The 18,384-nt window shown below is 35.1% G+C and overlaps 2 pseudogenes; both read right to left on the reverse strand.

Moving 5' to 3' along the window:
* Window positions 1-2,157: 2,157 nt before the first annotated feature.
* Window positions 2,158-3,850, reverse strand: LOC143580586 (UPF0481 protein At3g47200-like; annotated as a pseudogene).
* A 4,302-nt stretch (window positions 3,851-8,152) lies between these two features.
* On the reverse strand, window positions 8,153-9,608 carry LOC143580587 (UPF0481 protein At3g47200-like; annotated as a pseudogene).
* Window positions 9,609-18,384: the final 8,776 nt, after the last annotated feature.

Raw genomic sequence — 18,384 nt, forward strand, 5'->3', positions numbered from 1 at the left:
TCTATTTTAAGAATAAGAATCATCGTATCGTCCTAATTTGATCAAGTGGATGAAAAAGAGGAGTATTATATCATTTATGAAGCGAAAGTGACAATTCTCTATTATCAGTTGAAAGATCGTCTAATGGTAGTGGTGATTATTTTAGTTATACTTGTTTAGTGTTTCAATAGATTATGTATCAAAATTTTGTATTCTTAATAGCGAGGCCATTTAAATAATCTTACCATTTTGTTAGAGGAACACATGAGGCAAGATGATTACATTAAACTTAGGGTTGCAAAGGAGTCAAGTTGTTCGTGAGCTACTCGAAATCGAATCGATAAATTAAACCTCGAAACGAGCCGATCCCAAGTCTCAAATAAAGTTCGTTTAGTTATCGAGCCCGAGCTTGAGACTTCTAAGGAAGCTCATTTAGGCTCGCCGAGCCCTGTGTATTATTAAGTTGCACATCATTTGAACTAAGTATTGAGTTAACACTTCATAGCCTACATATACCAAAAAATATGTAGCAAAAATATCAACAATTTTTGCTAAGTATACTATTGCTCAAAGTGTTTACCTGAAAGCTTGGTTAGGCGAGAGGTATGCATATAATTTTGATAAAATAAAACTTATTACACAATAAAGTATTCGAAGTACAATTTGAGTAATCAGATCGTTGATGAATATTTGAACAGTAGTTGTACTTGTTACACTGAATAAAAATGTCGTTTAGTATTAATCTAGTCATATAATTATCATATAAAAGGTATCCAAATTAAAATAATTTATTCAACCTTCAGTGAGTGTACGGTTTTACACAAACACGGTCTCAGAATCTCAGTCCAGTTTACTATGGTTCGATTCCTCTTTCAAACCCAAGAGTTTATTGATTGTTTTCAAATTTCAACACACTCATTTTCTGTTGGGCCATTTGTGTTTTGTAGGCTTCTCGTTTCTTTCCATTGGCTGTTCAATAAACTGACCAAAATATAAGTATTTCTTTTAAATAAATAATTAAGTCCATGTTAAGTAACTGGGGAAAAATTTCTAAAATAAGAGTTTATAAAAACGTTTTTAGGTTTTAGGTGCCATTTGCAAGAAATTCCCAAAATAGGTATTATAATATAGTCGTGACGAGTAGTTTGTATAACCAATTAAAACTTGACGCGTGTCTTTAAACTAACCGTAACGAGCATATTACTAACCATTTACTCGTCACGACTAAATAAGTTTTATGCCTCGTAATCAACGCTCACGAGTAGTTCATAAGTTCTTTAGTCGCGACGAGTAGATTGTAAGGTTAAACTAGTCACGACGAGTTATAACTACTAATAAACTACTTGTGTAGGGAATGTAAACCAGGTAAACTAGTCTTCGCGACTAAAGGACTTATAAATTACTCGTGGGTGTTGATTATAAGGCATTAAACTTATTTAGTCGTGACGAGTAAATGATTAGTGAACCTGCTCGTTACGGTTAGTTTAAGAACACGTGGCAATTTTTAACTGGTTCTACAAACTACTCGTGTGTAATTATAAACAACTCGTAACGACTAGTTTATAATACATATTTTGAGAATTTCTTGCAAATAAAACCTAAAACCTGAAAAATATTTTCATAAATACTTATTTCAGGAATTTTTTTCTTTTCATTCTCAGAACAACATGAAGCCACAATAATAATTTTCTTTTCTTTTCTTTTCATATATAAGCTTATATATATCTAATAACACAGTATTCATTTTTTCCATAGTTATATATATATCAAAGTTTTCTTTTAAAATGTTTTTTATATAAAATTAAATACCACTGTCATACACATATTATAGGTAATAAAATCCTCATTTTTGTTGCATAATTAATTTTTATTTTTTTTAACATTAAAGTAATATCATAGCTTTGTAAAACCATTTGAGTAGTTGACCTAATTACAGATACTTTTGCGTATTGAGTTAATTTAGGAAAAAAATGTTGTAGTTAAGTGGTACTGTGATAGTCTAATAAGACGTTTAAAAAAGAAAAAAAAAAGACTTTATTTAAGATAGTTACTTCATGGTTGCACTCAAACAAATATGATCTTATTTAAGAAAAACAAAGCACTAATAGGAATTGCAACACTCAAATCAAACACAAACACACCAAAAACTATAATAAGAATCATCGACTTGCTCGCCTCTTACAAGTGATGGTTGTTCTTTAAATACTTGCAAAGTTTATCACACTCGCCTTTGGGACTCCAAACAGTGAAGTAAGCTTGAACACCACCGAAAAGAAGAGCTATCAAAGCTCCAAGAAGTGCGAAAAATGTCCATGGGCTCTTCACATATTCATGCTTGAATTGGGAGATAAGTGTGTTACTCCAACTTTCAAAAAGCCTTTGTATCATGTTCTTAGCTTCCAAATATGCTAAGTTATTTGGTACTAAATCCGTACCTATCTCATTGAACAATTTCGCAACTTCTTTATCGCTCCCTAGCGAGTTTTCAAGCACCCCAACTTTTTAAAGAGCCTTAACGTCCTCAGGCTGATCAATCAGAGAATCAAGAAGACATATATATGATGTAACCCATGCATTACACGCGTCACGTGAGCACATTTCATAGGCTATCAAGTTTTTCAACATAGGCTTGGTGGAATCATCAACAATTATCGGAGGGAGTTCTACAGCCGCTGAAAACCACAACCTGCCGTTAATGAACTTAACATGAGCCAAAGACATAGTGTCACTCGGCTTGAAACGAATCCCTACATCCATAAGCTCGTTAACATTGCGAAAAGTGCACCTGTGGTTGTCTTTTAGATGCGAATTCTTCACGGGAATAACATTTTTTGTGAGAGTACGATGAAGAAGATGGAGAAGATGATTCGGTTCTTTGTCGCAAATCAACTCCATTTCTCGCTCCTCTCGACGGTTTCTTCGATCATTTTGGATATAAAGTATTGCTTCTAACCACCTTCTCTTCGGTTTAATCGATGCCAAAATATTCTCATAGATGAAGGGCTTAATCTTTTTCAACCAGTTGAATTCTATCAACTTCATCGCTTCCGTTAGAACTTTGAAAGGAATTTGGTTTTCTAACAAGAACAAATCTTGATGAACAAAGACAATCTGGTGGCTACTTAGCCCTCCAGAATCTTCAGGTTTCTCTCCAAAAATATATTTAATATAATACAAGATAAAACAACAATCCAACAACATTATCTTAGTAAAAACCTTATTGCAAAACTTGGTTGTAGTGTTTTCTTCATAGAAGTTTCTTAATTCTTGCACCATTGTTGGATCACCAAGACTTTTGTACAAACTTCTTAGGGTTTCCTTGTTGTTTAAAAAGAGCTTCATTGCGAAAACAGGCTTGAGTTTCTCGACGAACTCGAGTTTCTTGTTCCCAAAATGGTGTGGACCAATGGACACAACCTTTGGAACATAGTATTTCTCGTAGTCGCCTGTCTCTGTCACCATTTGTGGTACTCTATGGATACGTGAGGTTGATAGCGATGGGGGAGCGGCATTGGCACTGATAATCGATTCGATAACCCATCGTTCGTCTTTGAGTTGATCTCTTTGGTGATCTCGATGCTGCGCTGGGTTATGTCTTGAACAGACATTTTTTGATTTTGAGGTTTAGTGTTGGTAGTTATGGGATCATAAGCTAGTGAAAGTTATGGTATTGGTACAAGGATATATATCGATGTGTTTTTTTATTTACTTATAATGACGTTTGATTTAGAAAATCTTGAAACTTAAGTTTTGTTAACAAATGAAGATAGGAATAATGGTAGGGCATAAGTTACAATCAATTAATCTGGAATGTTACCTAACGTAATGTATATAAAGTACTCCATGAGTTTCACAAGACATAAAAAGTGGATTAGCTATTATGAGTTATGACAAACAAAGTTGTATCACATGATTAAAGATTTTTTTGACCAATTGTATTTTTGTCCTTTTTAAAGTTGTAGATAGTCATTTACATAATTTTAACATTAACAAAAAAAAAACGTAGGCACATAATTTTAACATTACAAATAATAACGATACTCTCGTTATTAACATGAGAAAATAAGTAGTACAAATACCGTAATACAAAATAAAGTAAATAATGAAAAACATAACAAATATGTTACATGATTAAACTCAAAAACTTCATATGATAAAGTCTTTAAACTTGTTATTCAGCAACGTCTTCTTGTAATCTCACTAACACGAACTTAAAAATAAAATTTTCAATTTTTACCACAACAACGGCTTCTAGTAGTCTCTTTGGCTGCAAGAATGAACAAACAAATGTTGACGGTTGAGGCTGAGACACGTGTTCAACACAATTCACTTAAAACAGATTTCACGCCTCTACATAAGACAACGTGTCTGTCTCCCAGGGTACAACAGCCGAAGCAGTTTGTACTGCCGGAGATGTCCACGCGCTCGATGTTACATCAGGTAAATAGTGTTAAAACTTGTAGAAAAATAGAATAAATGGTTGAGGAATCAAGTATAGAAACTCATCTCTATTGGTTTCCAACATATGATTCTTCAAAGCTTTCTTTTTCACTAATAACTCTTCATGCATGCATGCATTTTTCCTTGAAGTTTTTTGCTTGTATTTTTTCTAGCATTATAAAAATGAGACACATAGCCTATTATGTATAAGAGTTATGGATGGTGAAGAAACTCTCTTAATTAGAAATTTAATTAGAGATATAAAGTCTAATTAAAACTAATCAAATTCATAAAGAACTTTACTCAAGAGTTTTTCACCATATGAAGAATTTAATATTAATGTAAATTCTAATAAATCAAACAAGTGACATAAAAAATTTAATATTAATAATATGATAAATTTCCATTCATATTATTCAATTTTCAAACATATATGAGATATATTTCAAGAGTTGCAGCGGACCGAAACTCGTCAAGTTTCAATGCACTCTTAAATATTATTTTTAAAAACATATACGACATTTAAAATCTTTACATAAAGCTCCTATTAATAAAATATATTCTATACTCTTATCAGTTTATCTCTACAACTATATGATTATTTATTCCGCATATTGATTATCTTGATCACAAACTTTTGTTCTTTAACCCTTTTCTTTCTGAGTTTAACAATTGAGCCCTTTGGCACGTGAACCATTAAGATTAATCGTTCAGCAAAAGGAGACTTATATATAATAAGGAACATAACAGAAAGCACTCATGAGATATGCATAAAGATGTAATGTGTTTATTATAAATGTTTGGAGTTTTAATTGGAAAAAACAATTACAGTTACAATTACTGCTATTGCTTTTGCTATATATGGACAACATATTTTAAAGTATGGCAATAACGAATATGAAAGTTGAGTCACGTCACAAATACAGAATCTCTTATCATCCGAAACCAAGAATGTTTACTCAAGTACCGTCTGAAACAAGATCAACGAAAACACAAGTACCGTCTGATAAACTCTATTTAATTAGATTAAAACAACACGTATGGCAAGGGTATGAGTTCTTTCAAAAGAAATATCAAACAAATGTATAATAAGAACCATCGACTCGTCGTGGCCACAATGCACTCAGACAATTATTATCTTACATTCTTACTTGAGAAAACACTACACACCGAAATTAGATCTACAATAAGAACCATCGACTCGTCGCCTCTTATAAGTGACGGTTCTTCTTCAAAAACGAGCACAAATTGTCACACTCGCCTTTGGGACTCCAACGAGTAAAGTAAGTTTGAGCAACGCTAAGAAAAAGAGCTATCAAAGCTCCAAGTACAAAAATTGCCCACGGGCTCTTGAAATATTCTAGTTGGGTGAAAATGGCGTAGGCTACAACTTCCATAATGCCTTTGTATCTTAAGCAACTTGCAACTAGATTAGTGGCTATTTTATTAAATAATTCCGCAACTTTTTTACGCTCCCTTGCATGTTTTGAAGAACCGCGCCCAAGCTTTTCTAAGAACCTTAACGTCCTCAGCGTCATCAATTAGAGAATCAAGAAGTTTTACATATGACGTAACCCATGAATCAGTAATCAAGTACCTGGACGAGTGCCTCACACGTCAACAAGTTTAACAACACAAACTTGGTTGAATCATGCACGCATATCCAAGGAGTGCTACATTTGCAGAAAACCCCCAACAATCTTTAAAGAACCCAATGCGAGTAAATGACATGGTGTCACTACGCTTGAAATTGATCCCTACATCCACAAGCTTGCTAGCTTTGCGAAAATTGAAGTCGATGCTGTTTGCAACAACTGAATCACTCATGGGAAAATAAGATTTAATGTTCCAACAAAGTCTACGATGAAGGATATGGCTGAGTTGCAGATATATGCATAGATCAACCATCGGATGACGATAATGAAGAAACACTATATCAACCATTGGCCTATATAACATGTCCTAAAGTTAAATTTGGTCTTTCCCACGGGGGTGGTATGTCTTTCGGTTGATTTGTAACCTGCAAAAAACGCACCGTGAGCTCGTTACGAGAATGAGAGGGGGGGGGGGTTCTTCTCGTAACCACCATCCGGCGTGAGAATCATCGGGTAACTGAAGAATATATGAAAGTCAGATACTATAAAGGATCAATGCACGTGGTTGGGATCCTCTTACCGTTGGTTGTGAAGTGGTATTTATAGCCGAAAGAGGAGAGAGAAGGAATTGGTCAGCTATGTCGTTAGGATATCCACCAATCAGCGAGCTTGCACGTGCTCAATGATGGTGAATAAAGCGGCCGACTTAAGGTGACAATGGTACTATGTAGTACTATTGATGATATGTTGTCGTCATTCTATTGGCTGAAAGTCTCTTTTACTAAGATACTCTCTTTTTTGTGCCTTACGTAGGATGATCTTTGAAATCAATCTTTCTAGAATGTCAATCTGGCGCAAGGTGGGACCTTTGCCAACGTTGTGTTCTTTATATTTGTTAAGTTTTGATGTTCCTCGAAGGGCGTGGGCCCTCCGGCAAAAAACTTCTTTTCTCTTCATGTGGGTTTGGGACCTTACCTCTTCAGAATTCATTTAAGTATTGGCTTTAGCTATTCGCCTAGCTTTTTTGATTTTCACAACGTTGTCTTCTTCACCTCTCATAGAACTTTGAAAGGAATTTGGTTTTCCAACAATAACAAATCTTGAAAACCAAGACAAATTCATAGGACTCTCGCCAATGTTCAAAAGTCGCGCAATAGATGGATGCAATGCAATACACAATAAAACAACCATCAAGTTAGTGAATTCCATATCACTAAACCTGGATGTGGAGTCTTTTTCACCGAGATTATTGTACAAACTTGTCAGGGACTCCTTGTTGCCTTTAAGGAGCTTCTTTGTTTTTTTTTTGAACTCAGGCTTAAGATTTTGAAGCGACTTTTGGTGCGGCTAGTCAAAATGATAGGGACCGATGGAGACAGCCTTCGGAACATCGTATTCCTCGTAGTCACTTATCTTTTTCACTAATCCTTCAACTTTGGGGATTAGTGCGGGTTGTGACGGATTAGCATTGGTAATACTGGCACCGGTTCTTATCAAATATATTTGCTGATATTGTTCAATGTTTCTGTATTTTCTAGCTCGTAAATATTTGGATATTTAAAAACTTGAGGATTTAATCTTGTACAGAGTACCGACGAACATTTTGGCGACCATAATACTGCTCGCAAATTTGTCGCAAAAGATTATTTGTGATCTTTATTATTTGAGGACTCTTGATCTAGGAGAGAACAAAAATAAGTTATCTTTGCCAATACCCATCGGGTCACATTAATTGTTTTATTTCCTTATTTATTTGTTTATTTTCATAATAAAAGTTGGTTAGACAAAAGCAAATAATATGTTTACTTACAGAAGTGCATTATATGTTAGCAGTTCTATTGTGAAGAGAAATATCTAGAAAACAATAGCATACTTATACAATTTCAACAACAGTAGCTTTGTTAAAACATATCATAGAATAATAACATACTTTTATTATTTTACCAATCATAGCTAAACACACCATACTTTTTTTTGTCATAGTAGCATCATAATTACAATTATTTAAGAAAAAACCACGCAATAATTAATTGGGCTTGCAAGTTGCAACACTCAAATCAAACACAACACATCAAAACACACCAAAAGATACAATAAAAATCAAACATCACACATCAAAACACACCAAAGATTACAATAAGAACAATAGACTTGCAGCCTCTTATAAGTGATGGTTCTTCTTCAAAAACTTGCAGAGATTATCGCATTCGCCTGTGAGACCTGAATAAGTTTGAATAGCAGTAAATAAAAGACCTAACAAAGCTCCAAGAAGTACAAAAATTGCCCATGGGCTCTTGAAATATTCATTCTTCAGTTGAGAGAAAAGTGTGTTACTCCAACTTTCATAATGCTTTTGTATCTTGTGCTTGGTTTCCGTATATGCATTATTAATTGGAACTAAATCCTTGGCTATTTCATTGAACAATTTCGCAACTTCTTCATCGCTGCCTAACGAGGTTTCAAGCACCCACGCTTTTCTAAGAATCTTAACGTCATCAGCGTGATCAATCAGAGAATCAAGAAGACATACATATGGTGTAACCCATGCATCTTCAGCTGGGCACACACACGTTTCATAGGCTATCATGTTTAGCAACACATGTCTAGTTGAATCATTCACGGTTATATGAGGAAGTGTTACCTTCGCCGAAAACCCCAACCAGCCTTTAGAGAACTCATCGCTAGACAAAAACATGTCTTCACTTTGTTCGAAATCAATCCCTACATCCACAAGCTCGCTAACATTACGATAATTAAAGTTGCTGCCTTTCCCAAAAAGTGAATAGTTCCGGGGAGCCTTGATTTTTCGGTAAGACTACGATGAAGAACATGGAGAAGATGATCACCGGGAGCATACTCCTTATCCTCACGATATTTTGGTTTACAGAGTAATTCAATTAAACAATTTCTTTCGATCAACCAAGGTGTCACAAAACTGCTATCGTAGAAGAACGAATAATTCCGAAGTTGAAAATTTAGGTGAATACACTGCTCCACCTCCGTTAGAACTTTGTATGGAATTTGATTTTCCAACAAGAGCAAATCTTTACTAATAGAGACAATCTGGCTTGTTTTTAACTCTAGACAACGTTCAGGATTGCCATCATAAATGAATATAGTGTAATAATAAATAAAACACGCATCTAGCAACATCATCTTAGCGAAGTCCATATCGCTAAACTCTGTTGTCGAGTTTTCTTCATAAAAGTTTCTTAGTTCTTGCACCATTCCGGGTTCAGCAAGCTTATTGCACAAACTTCTTAGGTCTTCCGGACGACCTAGGAGCTTCATTGTGAAATGAGGCTTGAGTTTCTCTACCGGATCGAGTTCTGGCTTCCCAAAATGATAGGGGCCAATGGAGACAACCTTCGGAACATAGTATTTCGTGTAGTCGTCTGACTCTCTCACCGTTTTAGGAACTCTAGGGATTCGTACAGGTGATGGCGGTTGGAAAGTGACAGTGCCAGGGGTATCCCTGGCTGAGTCAGAAATCGAGTGAAAAATCAAGTCACTAGTGGCCTCAATGTTGCCTTGGTTTTGGTCTTGCACCGACGCCATTTTTGGATTTCAGAGTTTAGATAAGATGATTATGCAAGTGTTTGGTTATGGTATTGTTACAAAGATGGTATGCATACACACATACACAAAAGTGTTCATGTGTCTTCCAGCCGGTACTCGTTAGAGAATCTTGAAAGTACTATATTACTTTAGCCATAATGAAGTTACGAATAAAGAAGCTATGGTGCGAGTACGAAGCATAAGTTACTACCACTCAGGGTAGTAATATTCCTAAATGTGTACTTAAAGTTACTCCCATGAGTTTCACATGACTTAAAAAATCTAAATTAGCTTATGACAAGTACTTTATTTGATACCATACAAGTACTATTTCTTTTTTAAAGTTTTAAATCATCATTACATGTTTGTAAAGTAAATAATATGGAATAAAAACAATCTTGAAAACACACCGACAGAAACAAATCAAATAAAGATTAATAAAATTAACTTGGTATCTAGGTGACTTAGAAAAACAGTATGTTTTGATCCTAGAAAAAGTGAGTGGAAGTCACGTATTTGTGTTCATTTGTGTCACATTAATTTGTCTTAAATAAAAAAGTAAGAATTATAACTATTCTTTTTATATATATATATTTTCGAAAACATGTTAACTGAGATGAGTATGAGAAAGGCAGGGAGAGAGATGCCGCACTTTTGAGTTGTTCTTTGCTATGAGCGGTATAAAACCAAGGCAAGAGAGACGTGGCTAGCGCTTTTATTTCTCTATAGGGGGAACCCTGTACAAAGGCAATGTTAATCTTGAAAATGTTTTAAAATGTATAAAAAGTAGTTGTTTTCATTAAACCGATACTTATATTTTAGTGTAATTAAACAAACTAGCCGAGGGCTTATTTTTTCGTATTTTAATCTTTCTGGCCTCCCATAAAACAATATACTACAATTGACGAACAGTTGAACATTTAAGATCAATAGCTCATTTTCGTATGTCACCATTTGCTGCATAAAATAAAAGGAATTTGGTTTTCCAACAAAAGAAAATCCTTATAAACCAAGGAAAACTGGTTGTATTTGAGCTCTTGAAAATTTTCCCAACAATTAATGAAACTAATGTAGTATACAATAAAACAACCATCCAGCAACATCATGTTAGTGAATTCCATATCACTAAACATGGTTGTGAAGTCTTTTTCATAATAGCTTCTTAGATCTTGCACCATTTCACCAAACTTATTGTACAAAGTCTTTAGGGTCTCCGGTTTGCCTTCAAGGAGCTTATTCGTGAAATAAGGATTGAGATTCTGGACCGACTCAAGGGTCTGCTTGCCAAAATGGTATGGACCAATGGAGACAGCCTTCAGAACATAGTATTCCTCGTAGTCAGTCGCCTGGCTTTTTCAATGTTGCTTCAACTTTGGGGATTCGTACGTTTTGTGATGAATCAAGTTAATATGGATTAGATTTGGCATTGATAATCAAGTTAATATGATTGTCATAACTCACCGTGATTTCAGGGTTTAGGATTTTCTATTCCACTGGCATTTTTGGATTTCAGGATTTAGGATATTGGTGATAATGGGATCATAAGCAAATGCTTGGTTATGGTATTGGTACAAGATCACATATGTACATGTGTTCTTGTATGTGCTAGGTACATGCTAGAGAATCTGGAAAAGTTTTTGCTTTAGTTGTCTCCAAAGGAAGTTGATAAGAATCATGATACGATGCATAAGTGACTATCAGATGCTATTTTGCACACTTGAAAGGCAAAATATTAGCACCTGGGATTGTTACACACACATACATATACATATACACACACGCATATACATTCATCTACACATATGAACATAAGTACACACGTACGTACGTACGTACATATATGCATAGATACACATATACGAATACATGCATATGTATATACACCTAATATATATTTATTTTGCATGCAAGTAGTTTTAAAAGATTTGGAGAGCTTGAATATTGATTCATGTAGAATTGGAGATGTTCAGTTAACATATTTTCCAACCACTCAGTATCAAATGAATTAAATAATAATTCTGTTGTTGGTTAAACTATTACGCATATTTTTTTGAAGAAATATAGTGAGAGCCTCCACGCCATCGCTCGTTCCCATCCAAAACCGTACGCCAAATCCCCTTCGTGACCTGCTGTTTCCCTTTATTAGCAGGCTACGATTTCTTATTAAGAAAGCCCAGCCTATTTGCTTCTCTTTTAATTCCCCTTTAAAACCCAAGACTCGTTGATTGTTTTTCAACCCACTATCCCATTTTCTGTTGGGCCATTTGTAGGCTTCCCGTTTTTTTTTCCAATTCCACTGGCTGTTCAATTTACAACTATGACGGACACTTCTGGTAATCTTATTTTTGAGCAACAAGGGCCAACCAAAAGGGTTGAGTAATACTTAAGGCGTTTCCAAAATCCATTTCGTCATCCATTAATGACAACCGTATTTTTGATTGGTACTGCTGTGGCCCTTTGGTTGGGTATTAATGCAACATTACCTATTGTTAAATCCCTAACTTTAGGTCTTTTTTAAATTGATTCAATGGTGAAATAAAATATCATGACACATGTATCTAAGGAACACTCGCTTTAAAATGAATTCTCCCTAGATACAAATATTCAATATATGAATTGTCCTTAAGATTCAAAACCTATTTTCGTCTCGGCCCCTTTCTAAATTATTTGCAATACACATAGTCAAAGTGTGTAAAAACACACACTAATTAAAGTAAAGCCCATTAGCACAAAGACATATTATATGTATGAGGTCAATGTTGATAGGAGGATCCAAGTTCTTAAAATCAATTGAGACAACAATTAAGGGCGAGGAGGCATTCGCAAAAGCCTAAGCGATTTGAAGAGTTGTTCACGATTGGATTATAAAATCTGAAGTAATCAAATTTTTTTTTTACGTTTGTTAATGTTCAATCAATTTGTAACTTTGATTTGGTGAACATCTTTGTTACGTTTGATTGCTATTAATTTCGCAAACCCGTAGTGGTACGGGTATAAACTAGTAGTTGTCGGAATAGAATTACACAAGTGGATTATATGTTAGCAGTTTTAGTAAGAGAAATATCTAGAAAATAATAACAAACTTTCACAAATTCGCCAGCAGTAGCTTAATTAAAACATTATCATAGAATAATAATATACTTTTATTATTTTACCAATCATAGCTAAACACACCATGCATTTTTTTTCATAGCATCATGATTGCACAATTATTTAAGAAAAAACCAAGCATAATTAATTGGACTTGCAACACTCAAATCAAACACAACACATCAAAACACACCAAAAGATACAATAGAAATCAAAAACCACACATCAAAACACACCAAAAGATCCAATAAGAGAACGATAGACTTATAAGTGATGGTTTTTCTTCAAAGACTTACAGAGATTATCGCATTCGCCTGTGAGAGCTGAATAAGTTTGAACAGCAGTAAGTAAAAGACCTAGCAAAGCTCCCAGAAGTACAAAAATTGCCCATGGGCTCTTGAAATATTCATTCTTGAGTTGGGAAAAAGCTGTGTTACTCCAACTTTCATAATGTTTTTGTATCTCAAGCCTGGTTCTTAAATATGCATCATAATTTGGAACTAGATTGGTGCCTATTTCGTTGAACAATTTCGCTACTTCTTCATCGCTGCAAGAGGTGTCAAGCACCCAAGATTTTCTAAGAATCTTAACGTCTTGGGGGTTATCAATCAAAGAATCAAGAAAACATACGTACGAGGTAACCCATGCATTGCCAATTGAACCCAAGCACGTTTCATAGGTTATCATGTTTAACAACATATGTTTGGTGGAGTCGTCCACGGTTATCTGAGGAAGTTTTACATTCGCTGAAAACCTCAACCAACCTTTAGAGAACCAAACGCTACACAAATACAGCCTGTCGCTTGGCTTGAAGTGAATTTGGTTTTCCAACAGGAACAAGTCTTGATGAGCTAGGACAATCTGGTTGCTATTGATCTCTGGGATATCTTCATGGCCCTTAAAATCATACAAAATAAAACAAGAATACAGCACCATCATGTTAGCGAATTCCTTATCACTAAAACTGGTTGTCGAGTCTTCTTCGTAATAGCTTCTTAAATCCTCCACCATTTCCGGTTCAAGAAGCTTTTTATACAAACTTTTAAGGGTCTCACGTTCCCCTTTAAAGATCTTCTCTGCAATAAGAGGCTTGAGATTCTGCACCGGCTGGAGTTTCTCCATCCCATGATGGTATGGGCCAATGGAGACAACCTTCGGAACATAGTATTTCTCGTAGTCGTCTGCCTTACTCACCAGTCACCACTCCTCGAACTTTGGGGATTCGTTTGGTTGATGACTGAGGGGAATTGAGAGTGGCATTGGCTTTGGCATGGATAATCGAATCAACATATTCGTTAATTTCATCATCACTCTGAGGCATTTTTGGATTAAGAGTTTAGGATTGGTGAATATAGGATTATAATTTAAGCAAGTGTTCACTTATGGTATATATACACAGTGTCGCACATACATGATACATGTGCTCAGGTGTCTGTTAAAGTTACTTACTAGAGAATCTGAAACTTTACTACTTTAGCATTGTCTTCAAATGAAGGTAAGAATAACAATTACAACCAAGCAATTGGAATGTTATTCAATCCCTAACGTATTGTATATATAAAGTTAATTCCACGAGTTTCACATGAATAGTGGCTTAACATATAATAAAAAAGTTGTCTGATATGTTACAAGTATAAGTATTTTACTTCTTTTTAAATTATTAAATCATTATTTTATTTTTAAACTGTTAATAAATAAAACTGTATTTATATCTTCTTATGGAATATATATCTTACAAAAACAAACTGACAGTTAGAAGGGTTTAGATTAGGTGATTATACGAAAAAAAAATTAAACGGGAAATTAGATAGGAGTGAAATGGCTTCTAGGATAGAGAAAGGTTGGTGATGATTAGTCGGAGATCGTCATCTGAAATGACGGATGTCAAATTAAATATAGACCCTTTTTTGTATTAGTGAAGGAGGCCCTTAGTTAAGAGTATAATAAAGAAGGCGCCCTTGATGTTTTGTGAGAGGAGATGAGGATCCCACATATTAGAAGCCTTATGCAAAGGATGAGAAGAAGGGTTAGGAAGATGATGTGTCAATGGGCAGTGGAGAAGAGTTAAAGAGAATGACAACTACCATTGATCATAGTCTAAAAGCATCCTAAAGCCTTGTCCTTGTTTATAATCTCGATTCCAACAAAAATCAAGCACAATTAATTGGACTTGAACACTCAAATCAAACACAACACATCAAAACACACCAAAGACACAATAAGAATGATAAACTCGCAGACTCTTATAAGTGATGGTTCTTCTTCAACAACTTGCGCAGATCGTCACATTCGCCTTCAGGGTTTCAAATGTTGTATTTAATTTAATGGGGCATTTACATATATCCACTTCTTAAATTCGTTTATTACATACTTACCCAACTCGTAAACATCAATAATATATTTCCCCTCTCTAAACCACACGCATTATATATCTCCCCATTTCATTAAAATTAACTAATTAAATGGCTATTGTACCCGTTTTCTTTCTTTTTTTTTTTCATCTTCATCGTTCATCTTCATCTCGCCGGAAAATACCTCCACCATAAAATACCAAATCACCTCAAGCTGCTTATCACCGCCCCCACCCCTTCGCCAAAAAAACGATTAATCAAATCTAGAAAAACGAGGGTGGATCTGAAACACTGATTCAAGAGGTATTTCCGATTCAATAATTTCTACCGACCTCCGGTGACGGGACAGTGTCGGTTTTATAAAAGGGGCAACTACAATCTCCTTTTATGTGGGTATTACTTTGAAACTTGAATAACCTTTTTTTTCACAAAAATGGAAACAATAATATTAAAAATTCCCGAAAAATCCAAAATGGATTTGAGTGAGATGTTAGACATAGTAAGAATAAGTGCACCAGGCTAACTTATACACCTCAACTATGGAAGGTAGTTGAAGAAAGTGAATGAGTCCCTTAGTTAAGGGTATAATAAAGAAGGCGCCCTTGATGTTTTGTGAGAGGAGATGAGGGTCCCACATATTAGAAGACTTATGCATAGGATGAGAAGAAGGGTTACGCAGATGATGTGTCATTGGGCAGTGGAGAATGTTAAAGAGAATGGCAACTACCATTGATCATTGTCTAAATCATCCTAAAGCCTTGTCCTTGTTTGTAATCTCGATTCCAACAAAAATCAAGCATAATTAATTGGACTTGAAACACTCAAGTCAAACACAACACATCAAAACACACCAAAGACACAATAAGAACGATAAACTCGCAAACTCTTATAAGTGATGGTTCTTATTCAACAACTTGCGCAGATCGTCACATTCGCCGTCAGGGCTCCAAATGTTGTACTTAAGTTAATGGGGCATTTACATATATCCACTTCTTAAGTTCGTTTATTACATGTTTACCCAATTCGTAAACATCAATTACATATTTCTCCTCTTTAAGCCACCCATATTACATATCTCCCCATTTCATTAAAATTAACTAATTAAATAGCTATTGTACACTTTTTCTATTTTATTTCATCTTCATCTTTCATCTTCATCTAGCCGGAAAATACCTCCACCGGAAAATAGCCAATCACCTCAAGCTGCTTATCACCCCCCCCCCCCCCCCTTCGCAAAAAAAAACGATTAATTAAATCTAGAAAAATAAGGGTGGATCTGAAACACTTATTCAAGATGTATTTCCGATTCAAGAATTTCAAACGACCTCCGGTGACTAGGAAGTGTCGGTATTTATTAAAAGTGCAACTACAATCTCCTTCTATGTGAGTATTACTTTGAAAATTGAATAACCTTTTTTTTCACAAAAACGGAAACAATAATATTACAAATTCCCTAAAAATCCAAAATCCAAACTGGATTTGAGTGGGATGTTAGACATAATAAGAACAAGTGCATCAGGCTAACTTATACACATCAACTACGGAAGTTAGTTGAAGAAAGTGAAGGAGGCCCTTAGTTAAGAGTATAACAAAGAAGGCGCCCTTGATGTTTTGTGAAAGGAGATGAGGGTCCCACATATTAAAAGCCTTATGCATAGGATGAGAACAACGGTTAGATAGATGATGTGAATGGGCAGTGGAGAAGGGTTAAAGAGAATGGCAACTACCATTGATCATTGTCTAAAATCATCCTAAAGCCTTGTCCTTGTTTATAATCTTGTTTCCAAAAAAAATCAAGCATAATTAATTGGACTTGAAACACTTAAATCAAACACAACACATCAAAACACACCAAAGACACAATAAGAACGATAAACTCGCAGACTCTTATAAGTGATGGTTCTTCTTCAACAACTTGCGCAGATCGTCACATTCGCCTTTAGGGCTCCAAATGTTGTACTTAAGTTAATGGGATATTTACATATATCCACTTCTTAAGTTTGTTTATTACATATTTACCCAACTCGTAAACATCAATTACATATTTTCCCTCTCTAAACCACACATATTACATATGTCCCTATTTCATCAATATCAACTAATTAAATGACTATTGTACCCTTTTTCTTTTTTTTTTTCATCTTCATCGTTCATCTTCATCTCACCGGAAAATGCCTCCACCGGAAAATAACCAATCACCTCCAGCTGCTTATCATCACCGCCCCCTCCCCTTCGCCAAAAAAATGATTAATCAAATCTAGAAAAACGAGGGTGGATCTGAAACACTGATTCAAGATGTATTTCCGATTCAAGAATTTCTACCGACCTCCAGTGACGGGGCAGTGTCGGTCTTTATAAAAGATGCAACTACAATCCCCTTCTATGTGAGTATTACTTAGAAATTTGAATAACTTTTTTTTCACAAAAATGGAAACAATAATATTACAAATTCTCTAAAAATCCAAAATCCAAAGTGAATGTGAGTGGGATGTTAGACATAGTAAGAACAAGTGCACCAGACTAACTTATACACGTCAACTACAAAAGGCGCCATACGCGATTACGCAATTGCCAAAGGGAGCGTTGTAGGGAAAATTGTGCTTTTTTGGCATCATTGTCTTAGCGGGTAAAGGGGCTCAGATCATATTTTCCAACCACTCAGTTTTATATCAAATGAATTAAACAATAACTGTGTTGTTGGTTAAACTATTTAAAAAAAAAAAAGATAATGAGAGCCTTCATGTCATCTCTCGTGCCCATCCAAAACCGTCCGCCAAATCCCCTTTGTGACCTGCTGTTTCCTTTTATTCGCAGGCTACGATTTCTTAATAAGATAGCCCAGCCCATTTGCTTCTCTTGTAATTCCCCATTGAAACCCAAGACTTATTGATTGTTTTTCAACCCACTATCCCATTTTCTGTTGGGCCAGTTGCAGGCTTCTCGTTTTTTTACAATTCCACTGGCTGTTCAATTTACAACTATGACTTAGGACACTTCTGGTAATCATATTTTTTAGCAACAAGGGCCAACCAAAAGGGCTGAGTACTATTATTCTTTTAAAGGCGTTTCCAAAATCCATTTCGTCATCCGGTAACGACAACCGTATTTTTGATTGGTATTGATATGGCCCTTTGGTTGGGTATTGGTGTAACATTACCTATATATTGATAGATTCCAGACTTTTTTAAATTGATTCATTTGCGAAATAAAATATCAAGATGCATATATCTAGAGAACAGACGCTTCAAAGTGAATTCTCCTAGATACAACTATTCAATATATGAATTGTGTCCTAAAAATTCAAAACCTATTTTCATTGCGGCCCCTTTCTAAATTATTTGCAATACACATAGTCAAAGTGACACACTATA

This window comes from Bidens hawaiensis, unplaced genomic scaffold, assembly GCF_021521415.1.
Source record: "Bidens hawaiensis isolate Kalapana, Puna unplaced genomic scaffold, B.hawaiensis_p1.1 tig00030531_1, whole genome shotgun sequence".
NCBI classification, from domain to species: Eukaryota; Viridiplantae; Streptophyta; class Magnoliopsida; order Asterales; family Asteraceae; genus Bidens; species Bidens hawaiensis.